General features: G+C 47.7%; 1 protein-coding gene across 4 annotated transcripts in view; it reads right to left on the minus strand.

Annotated features, from left to right (window-relative positions):
- hivep2a (HIVEP zinc finger 2a) overlaps positions 1-15,080 on the minus strand; it is a 96,436-nt gene that overhangs the window by 72,045 nt on the left and 9,311 nt on the right. The window lies entirely within an intron of this gene.

Below are 15,080 nucleotides of genomic sequence, written 5' to 3' on the forward strand. Positions count from 1 at the left end.
AAGGAATGAGCCTACACTTTCTGTCGTTCGCCCAAGGTCTTAGCAGCATTGTGACGTATTTGTAGGCATATCATTGGAAGATTGACCATAAGAGACTACATTTTCCAAGTGTCCGCCTGGTGTCCTGCGTCGAATTCGGTGCGCAATTGCCAGCTGCTTCTACTTTACCATTTGATTCAGGGGAGAAAGCATGTGTCCAAGAACGATGTATCAATGAAGAGATATGTGAAAAACACCTTGATGATTGATTCTAAACAACGTTTGCCATGTTTTCAGTCGATATTATGGAGTTAATTTGGAAAAAAGTTCGCGTTTTGAGGACTGAATTTTCAGATTTTTTTTGGTAGCCAAATGTGATGTATAAAACGGAGCTATTTCTAATACACAAGGAATCTTTTTGGAAAAACTGAGCATCTGCTATCTAACTGAGAGTATCCTCATTGACAACATCAGAAGTTCTTCAAAGGTAAATGATTTTATTTGAAGGCTTTTATGTTTTTGTTAATGTTGCGTGCTGGATGCTAACGCTAATGCTAACGCTAAATGCTAACGCTAAATGCTAACGCTAGCTAGCTACTTTTACACAAATGATTGTTTTCCTATGGTTGAGAAGCATATTTTGAAAATCTGAGATGACAGTGTTGTTTACAAAAGGCTAAGATTGAGAGATGGCATCATTATATTTGCGATTTTCATAAATAGTTAACGTTGTGTTATGCTAATGAGCATGCTGATAGATTTACACAATCCTGGATACAGGGGTTTTTTCATAGCTAAACGTGACGCAGAAAACGGAGCGATTTGTCCTAAACAAATAATCTTTCAGGAAAAACTGAACATTTGCTATCTGAGAGTCTCCTCATTGAAAACATCTGAAGTTCTTCAAAGGTAAATGATTTTATTTGAATGCTTTTCTGTTTTTTTGTGTAAATGTTGCCAGCTGAATGCTAATGCTAAATGCTACGTTAGCCATCAATACTGTTACACAAATGCTTGTTTTGCAATGGTTGAGAAGCATATTTTGAAAATCTGAGATGACAGTGTTGTTAACAAAAGGCTAAGCTTGAGAGCTAGCATATTTATTTCATTTCATTTGCGATTTTCATGAATAGTTAACGTTGCGTTATGGTAATGAGCTTGAGTCTGTATTCACGATCCCGGATCCGGGATGGGGAGATCAGAAAGGTTAATCACCCCACAAGGCCACCAACACACTCACCATTGTTTTCATTTCCATTGGAGAAATTAAGGAGGTGTCATGTGTGGGAGCATACGGAGAGGAAACATTATTCTGAGATGAACATGGAGCGGTTTGTTTGGAGATAAGAGCAGGCAGAAAGAGAGAGGGGGAGTGTCTAGGGAAAACAGGCATCTGTGAGGAGTACTGAAGAAGGCTGAAGGACACATGCCTCCGGCTAGATCCTGTAGCTCAACAGCAGTGCTACTCTGTGTGAGAGGCTGACCAGAATCTCTCAGACAGGCAGTCCCAGCAAAAATACATGCATTTTCTCCTCATAAAAAGCCAGAGAATAAATGTGGCAACCTTTTACAGGAATACAGTCTCGATTAGCATCGGAATTAGCTGCTTCAATATTTATACATTCCACAAACTTGCCAGAGCAGCTTTTTGGGTGTCTGCTCGGTATGGAAAAAACACTTCAATGATTGTGTTCCATACAGTGGCACATCAGACTCCTAAGCTATAAAATGAAACTACAGGGACTCCCTTTTACAACCAAATACTATGTATGCAGTCCTCTAGATGTGACACACTGTAAAACATTGTTTCTTTTCAAACTCTCTCTGCATAATCTTTTCACTGTATTTTTTACTTTGCAATATTTCAAATGGCAATAAAAATAGACCATTATTATTTCAGTAAATAATACACGGGCCTTGTTCATACTGTATAGTACACCAATATACTGTACGCACTTATTTCCCAACTGGAAAGCAGTTAGTAAATTCAGTGGGACCGCTCATACGTTCAGTATTACAGCATCTCTCCAGCACTATGCTACCCAGTAGGCATGGATACTCAGGGCTCATTGTGACCTCAATTACTCCAGATTGAGTTGGGTTCCCCACCTCTCTCTGTCTCAACACCAAGTCATTCTCTACAGACACGGGTACTCTAAGGGATGAACTGACTAGTTCCCTTCTATGGAGAGCAGAGGGCTAAACTGAGGATGGAGGAGCACAGCGCAGAGAAATGAAGGGCATTCTTCCTAGCCATGCCATGCACACGAGCCCGGGCACTGTACTGTAAAACATGTTACTCCTCAGTAGTGCACCTCCCATCATTCGGCTTTGTGTATGAACTACAGACAGGGCCTTTAGCTTGGCAGGAAGTGTGTAGCATGCCACAGCACGGAAGATACAACTGCAGGCTGGAGCCTTCAGTCAGGCAGAATACTTAAACTAGATGCTTAAGATTTGAGTATCAACGTCAGCTACTGTGGGTCTGCTAACTGCCAGATGGGATAAGCAAACTGACAGAAATCAGATAAAAGAGAAACTTCCTGCTTAGCTACCGGTGCATACCTGCCTGCCAAGACACAGCCCCTACACAGTCCCTACACGACTAGTAACTACGTACGCTACATTCATTGGAAATCGCAGTCACACAACCTGCTTGCTGTGGCCACGTTGTAGTGTGTGTGTGTGTGTGTGCGTGTTCTCTTACACGGGTGTAGATTGAGTGATTCTGCATTTGCAACACTATGTTTTATTTGACACGTGCTCAGAATGAGTGGTGGTAAAACAAAAAGATTTAGGGAATTCCACAAATATTATCTTTCTTCCCTCCATAGCTGTGGAGAGGAGAGGACAGGAGGGGAGAAGAGAAGACAGGAGGAGATTGGGGGAAGACAGGAGGAGTGAGGAGAAGGGGAGAGGAGAAGACAGGAGGTGATGGGGAGAAGACAGGAGGAGAGAGGAGAAGGGGAGATGAGAAGACAGGAGGGGAGAGGAGAAGACAGGAGGGTGGAAGACAGGAGGGGGAGTGAAGACAGGAGAGGAGAGGACAGGAGGGGAGGGGAGGGGAGAGGAGAAGACAGGAGGGGAGAGGAGAGGACGCGAGGAGAGGGGAGAAGACAGGAGGGAGGAGAAGAATACTGGAGGGGAGAGGAGAGGACAAGAGGGGAGAGGAGAAGACAGGAGGGGGGAAGACAGGAGGGGAGAAGACAGGAGGGGAGAGGAAAAGACAGGAGGGGAGAGGAGAGGACAGGAGGGGAGAGGAGAAGACAGGAGGGGAAAAACAGGAGGGGAGAGAAGACAGGAGGGGAGAGGAGAAGACAGGAGAGGAGTGGAGGGGAGAGGAGAAGACAGGAGGGGGGAAGACAGAAGGGGAGATGAGAAGACAGGAGGGGAGAGGAGAAGACAGGAGGGGAGAGGCGAAGACAGGAGGGTGGAAGACAGGAGGGGAGAGGAGAGGAGAAGACAGGAGGGAGGAGAAGAATACTGGAGGGGAGAGGAGAGGACAGGAGGGGAGAGGAGAAGACAGGAGGGAGGAGAAGAAGACAGGAGGGGAGAGGAGAGGACAGGAGGGGAGAGGAGAAGACAGGAGGGGGAAAACAGGAGGGGAGAGAAGACAGGAGGGGAGAGGAGAAGACAGGAGAGGAGTGGAGGGGAGAGGAGAAGACAGGAGGGTGGAAGACAGGAGGGGAGAGGAGAGGAGAAGACAGGAGGGAGGAGAAGAAGACTGGAGGGGAGAGGAGAGGACAGGAGGGGAGAGGACAGGAGGGGAGAGGAGGAAACAGGAGGGGAGAGGAGGAGACAGGAGGGGAGAGGAGAAGACAGGAGGGGAGAGGAGAGGACAGGAGGGGAGAGGAGAAGACAGGAGGGGGAAAACAGGAGGGGAGAGAAGACAGGAGGGGAGAGGAGAAGACAGGAGAGGAGTGGAGGGGAGAGGAGAAGACAGGAGGGTGGAAGACAGGAGGGGAGAGGAGAGGAGAAGACAGGAGGGAGGAGAAGAAGACTGGAGGGGAGAGGAGAGGACAGGAGGGGAGAGGACAGGAGGGGAGAGGGGGAAACAGGAGGGGAGAGGAGGAGACAGGAGGGGAGAGGAGAAGACAGGAGGGGAGAGGAGAAGACACGAGGGGAGAGGAGAAGACATGGGGGGAGAGGAGAAGACAGGAGGGGAGAGGAAGAGACAGGAGGGGAGAGGAGAAGACAGGAGGGGAGAGGAGAAGACAGGAGGGGAGAGGAGAAGACAGGAGGGGAGAGGAGAAGACAGGAGGGGAGAGGAGGAGACAGGAGGGGAGAGGAGAAAACAGGAGGGGAGAGGAGAAGACGGGAGGGGAGAGGAGAAGACAGGAGGGGAGAGGAGGAGACAGGAGAAGAGAGGAGGAGACAGGAGGGGAGAGGAGGAGGTGGTGTGTAGAGCAGGGTGCTGGCACTGCCAGGTTGCTAACCATACGCAGCGTGGGCTGCTGGGAGCACTAGAGACCTGACACAGAGCCAGCTCACACTTCCCTTCCTCAGCCCACCTAAATAAGATGTGAGAGTGTGTGTGTTGTGGGGTGTGTGTGCATGCGTCTGCAATGGCAACACCTTCTCTGATCTGCCCAAAATCAGTCTGTTTAGAGAGGAGCAGGATGCAGCACCAGCAGCACTGTCGTCACTGGAGGCAGGTGACTAGTTGGGAGGAAGAGATGATTGCCACAACTGTCCCAATTTGTCCCTGACACTATTCAACCTATTTAGATATAGAATAGAAAGGGAATACAAGCTATAACATCTCCATTGAAGTGCAGGTTCAGCCCAGACTAGTTTATAAATACAGTATGAAAAACATAGGCCTCCATGTCTGGGCCTGATAGTATCTGACAGCCAAGATAACATACAGTACATGTCAGAAAACGTGTGGTGACATGCCTGTCTGACTGGTACTCACCAAGAGAGAACAGAGCGCCAATGACTTCAATGCTAAACAAGACTAGACAAATGAAGCACGCTAAAAACACAGACACTGTATACACTGAGAGCTGCCTGGCTTTCATGTTCACGTTCATTTGTAGTTCCTGTTCAAAAAGAGGTTGAATATCAGGCTGATGGTGTTGTCTGGAGCTGTCAGTGAAGTAGTATCTGTGTTCACAAAGTGTTACTGCCATGTGTAGTACCCTTTGTCAGACTGCGCCGATCGGATTTCAGGTGGCAACAAAACGCCACTATTTTAACTATGTCAAAAGAGAACACAGTGAAGAGCATTTAAACAAATACATCACAACGCGCTGTTCGGTGTTTTGTCGCCTCGCCAGTTAAAAGGATCGAGGACACAAAGAAGAGCCTCAGAGCGGAGCTAGACATTCTGACGCGCGCGGAGAGAGAATCAACCATTTTCTTTAAGCTAATATTGTCTTTGGGGTGTCGCTGCGCGCTGACAGGATGAGGAAGAGGATCAATGTTTACAGACAGATTGCTAGGGCTTTGAAGGGGAGGGAGCGAGGAGTATTCATCAAGACCTCTGACACTGCGTTTCACAGCAGACTCGGTGCTGAAGACGTCTGAAGACTGCCAGCCCTGTGATCAAGGGCCCAGCCCTGGGACGGATGGTAACACACACACACACACACGCAAAGACACACACATATCTTACATATAACTTATCAAAAGCACCCATCAAGAGCAACTTTGGGATATCACTAATATAAGCTACAACATTGGCCCCCTTAGTCTATTCTTGTTGTCTGTTTGCTTAAAGTTTGAACATCGAAATTCAGCTAAATAAAAGTAATAAATGGGGGTCGTTACAAATTCATTACGACTTTGGTGATGAAGGGATTTCTCTTTCATACCCTGGCTGCTTGTGATCGGAGCTGGGAGCTGGGAGCTAGCTAGCACTGGCTAATCCTGAGGGCTAATAGAGAAGCCCCTGCCACTCTCATCCCACACGTCAATATGAGCAGCTCTGCTCTGGGCTGAAGAGGGTGCTATATTAGAGCCAGAAAAAGAGGCTGGAGGCTGGGGGAGAGTATGAGAGATCAAGTACACACACAAACACAGACAATTGCACACACAAATGCAAGCACGCACACACAGCAAGAGCAGAGGGATGATTCTCCTGGGTCTGTACACTGGCTAGCTTCTCTGTTAACACTTTATAAGGTTTGACGTTGCCATGTGAGCTAAACCAGGCTCTGAGTTTCAGGATGTTTTAGCTCTCACTGTCTTGGCATGGCTGCTACAGTATTTACGCTCCATTGAGGAAGTGTCCTTTGTCACATGCTTGGTAAACAGCAGGTGTAGACTAACAGTGAACGGGTCCTTTTCCAACATGCTTAAAGACAGATGTGTTTTTTTTTTAAAGAAAAAGATGGTTGTGAAGGACTTGTGACTGGGCTGATGTGCCTCACCTCAGACATCAATCTCAGGGTTGTCTTTCAGTGCAGCGATGCCTGGATGGATACAAGGTTGGAAAGATTGTGACAAAACGCCGTGAGGTGAGAGACAGCTCTATCCATCTGAGAACAAGACATTTGATTTCTCGATCTCATAAGACTGAGCCCTGTCCGTCAACTCCTGGTGATGTCGTCCAATTCATTACAGTAAGTGTACCATCTTCAGACTGTAGTGTCAACCTACTTGTTAGCTACCTCACATCTTCCTAGCTATTGACCTCTTTTCGCTGAAAACAAACATCTTGGTCTGTAAGCAGTGCTTCAGGCTGAGTGGCCAACTCTAGCTAATCAAATACTGTGACGCATCCATCGCTCCTGCCTCTGATTGCAGAGTGGATGAGTGTCATCACCGTCGCCCCCTCGTCCCATCATTGGAGTCCATAAAGAGAAGAGATATTGTCTGTCCGGCTTTCACGTCTCTCTCCTCTCTCCCTTCTCTGGTTAATGCAGTGAAAAGCAATCTGAATGGCAGACAGGTCAGATTAGGAGATGGAGGGAGAGGAAGTGACAATATGTCATAGGGGCTCTATCCATCTCCTCAGCAGGCAGCACCACCCTGTAGGGCTCTCACACACATACAATCATAAACGCGCACACACAGATTCCCAAACGCACACACAGATTCACATACGCACACAGATTCCCAAGCGCACGCACAGATTCACATATGCACACAGATTCACATACGCACACAGATTCACATACGCACACAGATTCACATATGCACACAGATTCACATACGCACACACAGATCCACATATGCACACAGATTCACATACGCACACAGATTCACATATGCACACAGATTCACATATGCACACAGATTCACATACGCACACAGATTCACATGCGCACACACAGATTCACATACTCACACACAGATTCATATATGCAAATACAGATTCACATGCTCACACACAGATTCATATATGCAAATACAGATTCACATACACACACAGATCCACATATGCACACAGATTCACATACGCACACAGATTCACATGCGCACACACAGATTCACATACTCACACACAGATTCATATATGCAAATACAGATTCACATGCTCACACACAGATTCACAAATGCACATACAGATTCACACATGCACACACAGATTCACACACTGCACACACAGATTCACACACTGCACACACAGATTCACACACTGCACACACAGATTCACACACTGCACACACAGATTCACACACTGCACACACAGATTCACACACTGCACACACAGATTCACACACTGCACATGGGTGGCCTGACACACTCCATGTAAAGGACTGAGGGCTCAATCATGTGCTGAGAAGAAAAGGATAACATTCCAGAAGGAAGGAAGGAAGGAAGGAAGGAAGGAAGGAAGGGAGGGAGGGAGGGAGGGAGGGAGGGAGGGAGGGAGGGGGGGGGGGGGGGGGGTGGACAGACAGACAGACAGACAGACAGACAGTGGTGACAATGGGAGCAGCCCAAGAGTATGGCAAACCTACCATCATACAAATCTCACTGGGCAGAAAACTGTTTTTTTCTCTCTCACGTCTGAAATTGGTCACTCTCTCAAATCATATACCTCTGTCAGTCACCCACCCGTTCTCTCTCCCCCCACCCCTTCTCTCTTCCCCCCACCCCCCCGGTCCCCAGACATCCGTCGGCACGTAGCGAGCAGAACGAGCTATCTAGTGACACTCCTGCCATTTGCTCTTTTGAGAGCGTGGGCGTAGTGAAGGAGCGCTTTAGTCACCGCCTGGCACAGCTGCGGGCTCCGGGGCGACCAACTGGTGCCTCAGCAAGCTCACCACCTGTTCTGCCATGGCAAAGGAGAAGAGAGAGCCTAACCCCCTCCACACTCCCTTGCTTCCTTTTACTCCCTCCCTCCCTTCCAGAGACAACCCGTTTATTACTGGGGCAGCTTCCTCCACCAGCCTGTTTCCACATTCACCCCTCATGGGCTCCCGAGTGGCGCAGTGGTCTAAGACACTGCATCTCAGTGCTAGAGGCGTGACTACGGTACCTGGTTTGAAACCAGGCGGCATCACATCTGGCTGTGATTGGGAGTCCCATGGGGGGCTGCACAAGTGGCCCAGCGTCATCCGGGTTTGGCCGGGGTAGGCCGTCATTGTAAATAAGAATTTGTTCTTAACTGACTTGCCTGGTTAAATCAAAAATACAAATAAAATGTTTGTCAGGAAGTGCTGCTACAATAAACCTGGACATTGTATCACAGAGCAGTGAAACCACCCTAGTTTCATTCCTATCTGTCTACAGTAAGTCACACACACTATCTGACTGTGCCATCTTGCTCTTCGGCATGGAGCTCCCTGCTATTGGAGGAGGACCAAGAGAGAGAAGTTGGAGCGAGACGGACAGGGGCATCAAGCTCAGGGTTACAGGGAGGAACAGGTGTGAGATGGGGATCCCTTTGTGTCCTCTACATGGCAGGCAGGGGGACATTGAGAAGGGGGCTTATGGGTGGGACTGACTGGGGGAACAAAGACCTGCAGAGTGCCATGCATCATCCCTAACCCTGGCTGGTGTCATGATCCCCTGTGCCAGCCTATTGTAGCTCATCATCCCTCTTTGGCCTAGTCAGTCACACCATGGGATGTACCACCCAGACTGGCTAGGCTGTAGCGGTGGCTTACGGTAGAACTGCAGTGTACTGCACTAATGATGTAGTAACACATACATTAGTGGAATATAACTTATCAGATTGGTCTTCTGTTTTGATACAGCTTACTGTCTATCAACATTATAGCTTGGAGGCTGAGGTGAGCAATGGTATGGGCTTATCAGGGCCCACAGATTACACTCAGGACATACCAGTCCGTAACTAATCAAGACGTCCTTCAGAATGCGTGGGAAGAAAGAGGAGGCAAAGAGCAGGCAGGGGGCTGTGTTCCTGGATGCAATCACTCCAGCCCTAAATATCCCTCCCTCTCTCATCAGGACCGACCCACACCATGGCCAAGACTGCACGCTTCCCGAAACAGAAAGTACGCGTGGCTGCAGAGATGCGAGTTTGTGGGGCTTCATTTGCATGTGCGATGAAGAGGAAATGAAACCGTGCCTCGTTATGTTTTACTGTACTGAGCCGCCGCAGCGCCACACCTTTCCCCAAACGCTGCTTTCCATGTGCTTTGACTACGGACACAAAGTCTGCCCAAGGACTTCTGGGTATTTACAGAAAATGGGAGCAAACAAACTGGTGCTCAGCGATGCTTCAATCCATGCTATTAAAATTCAAACGCTCGATTATCTCCTCAGCACCAAAGAGAAATGGACCACCATGTGTGTGTCTTTCTCTGTCTGTCTGTCTGTCTTTCTCTGTCTGTCTGTCTGTCTGTCTTTCTCTGTCTGTCTGTCTGTCTGTCTGTCTTTCTCTGTCAGTCTGTCTGTCTGTCTGTCTTTCTCTGTCTGGCTGTCTGTCTGTCTTTCTCTGTCTGGCTGTCTGATCACTGGACACAGAGAGAAGGAAGGACAAAATGAGGGTAACACAATACAACCTAGAGTTATGGGTTTGTGTAACTATTTTGGGTGAAACCAATTGCTTGAAAGCAGAGGTAATGTTCACGTGAGGGCTTGGGAATACATGGGACTTTGAAGTGTTGTGTACACACACAGTCAAATGACCTACATACCTACATGATGTGTGCGTGTGTGTGTGTGTGTTCCGCTCCGGATCTGACGAGACACCTGCACACACTCTGTAGACTAAAGTAGAGCTATTGTTCTAATTGAGAAAGCCTACACCGATGCAGGCACGGCGTTTTGGCTGGCTTCTACTCCCGTGTACACCAGCGTGAACACGTAAACAACAGCTAGTGCTGTGCTAAAACATATTGACTGACTCACCTATTCCCTGTCTGGGTTTCACCTTCATCAACACAACACAGATAGTCAGCAGCAGCCAGGATCCAGCTACAACCTCCTCACAGTAGCACAGACATCAGTCTGGCCACCACTCCTGACTCCTGGATGCAGCCATATCAATTCAGAAAGTATCCAATCAATAGAGAGGGAGAAGGAGAAAGAGAGAGAGAGGGGGAGACCGACAGATGGAGGGAGAGAGAGAGGGGGAGAGGGAGAGAGAGACCGTCAAAGGGAGGGAGGGAGGGAGGCTGACAGAGGGATGGAGAGAGAGAGAGGGAGAGAGAGAGAGAGAGAGAGAGAGAGAGAGAGAGAGATATGGAGATAGAGAATCAGCAGGTGACCAATTTCAGACATGAGAGAGAAAAAAAAACAGTTTTCTGCCCAGTGAGATTTTTATGATGGTAGGTTTGCCATACTCTTGGGCTGCTGACTAACACCCACCTTCCATTGTCACCACTTCCTGTCTGTCTGTCTGTCTGTCTGTCTGTCTGTCTGTCTGTCTGTCTGTCTGTCTGTCTGTCTGTCTGTCTGTCTGTCTGTCTGTCTGTCTGTCTGTCTGTCTGTCTGTCTGTCTGTCTGTCTGTCTACCATTTTCTTCTCAGCACATGATTGAGCCCTCAGTCCTTCAGGAGAAGGAGGACATGTGTTGCGGTTCTGAGTACCTGCTGCACATGAGAGGCGGTCGCCGTGCAAACACAGGCTAATCACATGTGCCTTTATTCTTACCAGACAAATTTAGATCCCCCCGGGGGAGAGTATTTGGCCACAGCTGTTTCTCAGGCTGAGCTCCCCCCTCCTCTCCTCCCTCGTTCAGTCCTGTCTATACTGTTACACTCTCAATCTGATTCCTTTAAGGACACAGCGGCACGAGGAGCGCTGAGGGTTCCCATAGTAACAGAATGTGTGTTTCTACTTTAGGGCTCTGTGTCTATTGTCTACCACGCTGGCAGCTTGAATCAAAGCGAATGGCAGGCTGACCAGCAGTGGTCATTTATTTTCCTCTCCCCCTCAGCTCCTCTGTCCATGACAAGCTTTTGGAATCCCTGCTGTGGTTCATAAAGTGGTCGGCCATTTTCTCTCGCCACCTACGAGTATGGCTGTGTGTTTCTCTTGGAGTGGACCCTTTCATTTTGGATGGTTAGGGAGAGAGATGGATTAGCTTTTTGCTAGGCTTGGCTGTCCAGTGGAGGCCAGGGAGGGCCATGGGGGTCCAGTACTGGGTTGCTCTAGTTGTGCCTGGTCACGTCATGGCTGTGGTATTCTGCCTGTTCTCTTCTCCTCATGGCCATACGGTCCGAGGGAACCGTGCAGCTTACCAGCGCATCCACGCCTGGAGTCCACACACACACACACACACACACACACACACACACACACACACACACACACACACACACACACACACACACACACACACACACACACTCCAACTACGCCAGAGGTCTCATGTCTTACCCTATTTGCCTTACCCACATCTACTTAGCTAGAAAGTCTACGTGTGTGGATTGTTAAATCCCACCAACCCAACATGATGTACCTAAATGTGTTTGCTTCAGGGAGAGGGGGGGGCAGTGTAGCTCCAGATCTCTCTCTGTATGTGACATAGCCCTGCCAGGTGTGTGCCTGAGCCCCAGCACATTGGTCCAATCCTCCCAGGGAGGGAAGAATCCAGCCTCAGCTCTCCCTGGAAGCATTGACCTTTCCCCGACCCGAGCCGAGGCCTGAAGATGGTGGTGCTGACAGAACCCCACCGCTTTCAGAGGGAGCCGAGCTGGCTGGGTCGATGCAGCGTGACACACAGTGACAGCACAGAACTCAAGGGCATCGTGTGACTGGCCAGTGAGCTGAGCCACCTCCACCTCTAAATGTATGCACGGCACTGGAGACAGGCAGACATACACAATGTCAAATGTAAATCAGAGAGGCCTTATCTGACCCAGCAGGTGGTAGTCTGACCTTCTGCTACAGTAGCCACTCTCCTATGGTTAATAAACTTCACAGAAGATAGACTCAAGTCTACATACATGGGGGTTGGGGGGTTTCCTATTGACTACCCAGCAAGCACCAGTGTGAGTCCCATACCCAATCCTCCCTCCCATGAGCCTCCTGGGTGCCTGGCTGGGCCGAGGTGACCTCAGGGCCAGAGTGGCTATGGTTGACTTGTAGGCATGTAGCAGGCAGTTCCACTGAGAACAAGACGCTATGGACGGTAGGATGGATCAGCAAGACACGACTGTCACTAGTTCAACGCAACCACTGTCTGTGAGTCAGTATAACTTAGTGGTTAAGTCTTACTGCTTGGAAAACAAAAAGTCACTGGACAATGGACATAGGCATGGATAATAATTTGGCATAATAATATGAATGTTACCATGTATCAAGCCACTGTTCATAAATTATAACACATTAAGTTCACCTCACTTCTGTGTGAGTCCATTGGTGCTGTGTGGGAGGGAGGAGTTATGGCTCTGCACACCCGCAGGCAAGACTGTATAAATCATACTTCCCTGTCGGTCTGTCTACACTGAAGACCCATGGAAACTATTTTCCATTGGACAGAACATGACCTAAATACAGAGAGCTTCCATAACCTGTTCCCCACTGATGTCCTCTCTCCCAAAACCCCATGCATCCCACTCAACCAACAGCTTCAGTAGCACCCCCAATATTCGTCATATTGAACTTTGACGCCCATGTCTAACCTCTCCCGGCTTCTGACAGCTACTGCTGCTCAGCTGACTCGCTGGCAGCCATTTTGGATCTCACCATTTTCAAGGGGATTGCATGAGTCTCCAATTAGCAGATAAAACAACAACCGGAGGGCTCTACTACAGTACCCTCCTGTCATGATAGATACGTGGAGCTCAGCAGCACATACACTCTGCATCATGACAGATCCCAAGTCAGAGAGGGATTACAAATTACTTTTAACCTCCTGGAATGTGTGTAAACAGTAACCAAACCAGATGTTACTATACGCTACACTACAGAGCAAAACAAAACCACCAGCCCTCAAAAATAAAACGAATAAACTGTCAAATTGTATTGCAATATAGTAGTTGATAAGTTCTCAATAAAAATAGTCATTTCAAGAAGTGGAAAGCTCTCCTTTTCAAAAAGAGAAAAAGGCAAGAAATATCTTCCTTTTGTTGTTAAGCAGCTTGCCACACAACGCTGTGCAATTAGTGACAATCATCCCCGTCTGTGCACCCATTACCCACCTACTCTGGCATCGCCCGGCTTGTCACCCCGGTTCACAGCCACTGACGCACCCCATACACTCTCACTCCCACTTCCTGTGTGTGACGAGATGCTGACATTCACACACTAACGCTGACGGCGGTGTGGGGGGCACACACACACACACACACACACACACACACACACACACACACACACACACACACACACACGCTCTCATCAGGTTGTGAAAGTTATTTAGTGTTTTACATGTTTATTTGTGTCTGCAGCCACACCACAAGCCGCTATCAGACAAAGAGCTGAAGAGCAGGCGGAACACACACCACCTGCACAACAACACAACTAGGTACAAAGGGCAACGAGAGAGAGAGAGACAGAGAGAGAGAGAGCGAGACAGAAAGAGAGAGAGACAGAGAGAGAGAGAGACAGAGAGAGAGAGAGAGAGAGAGAGAGAGAGAGAGAGAGGGAGAGAGAGGGGGGGGGTGAGGTGTCAGAAGAAAATACGTAGTTAAAGTTCTCCTTCACAGACCCAGTCTGCCACACAGGATATGACACGGGTGACTCTAGTGACAGAAGGCTCTTTAACCCTTTAAAGGCGACATTGCTGCACGTCGTCAACAGCACACATCATCTGACACAAGCTGTTTCTTTTATCAAGCCCATCGCATGGAAAGAACTGAATCTGAATTATTCTAGCGGCAGGAACATCAGGGATAACAGGGAAAAAAGCACACACAAAAAAAACATTGAGCATTCTGGATATTATACCCTTGGCAAAAGATTATAACTGAGTCATTTGGTTAGCATGGTATTCAGCGCCGACATTGAGAATAATTCTACAAAATGACTACATTACGCCTCATTCAACCCTATCTATCAGACACAGACAAAAGAACTTACATTTTAGCCCCTAATGATGGGTATTATGCAAAAAAAAATGGCTTCAATGGTTGTGTTAATAATCTCTCTTTAGACAGAAATTCACACGTTAGCCTGTTCCGGCTCTCCAAGCAGAAGTGCTCCTATGATGTAGCTACAGTACTGTGTAAAGAATGAGAGATAGAAATGGCTGAACAGAGCAGTACTGTATAGAGGAAACACAGTACAGTCAAACAGTACAGCAGAGATACAGCAGAGATACAGTAGAGATACAGTAGAGTAGAGTACAGTATAGATACAGTAGAGTACAGTACAGTATAGATACAGTAGAGTAGAGTACAGTCAAATAGTAGAGTACAGTATAGATACAGTATACAGTAGAGTATAGTATAGATACAGTAGAGTAGAGTATAAATACAGTAGAGTACATTACAGTAAAGTACAGTATAGTAAAGTAGAGTAAAGTAGAGTACAGTATAGACAAAGTAGATTAGAGTACAGAATAAATACAGCAGAGTACAGTAGAGAACAGTATAGATACAGTAGAGTACAGTACAGATGCAGTAGAGTGCAGTAGAGTAGAGTAGAGTATAGATACTGTAGAGTACAGAAGAGTAGAGTACAGTATATATACAGTAAAGTACAGTATAGATACAGTAGAGTACAGGTAGAATACAGTATATATACAGTAGAGTACAGTATAGATACAGTAGAGTACAGTATATATA

The sequence above is a fragment of the Oncorhynchus mykiss genome, chromosome 8 (assembly GCF_057628025.1).
Source record: "Oncorhynchus mykiss isolate SJ-2025 chromosome 8, ASM5762802v1, whole genome shotgun sequence".
Taxonomy (NCBI): Eukaryota; Metazoa; Chordata; class Actinopteri; order Salmoniformes; family Salmonidae; genus Oncorhynchus; species Oncorhynchus mykiss.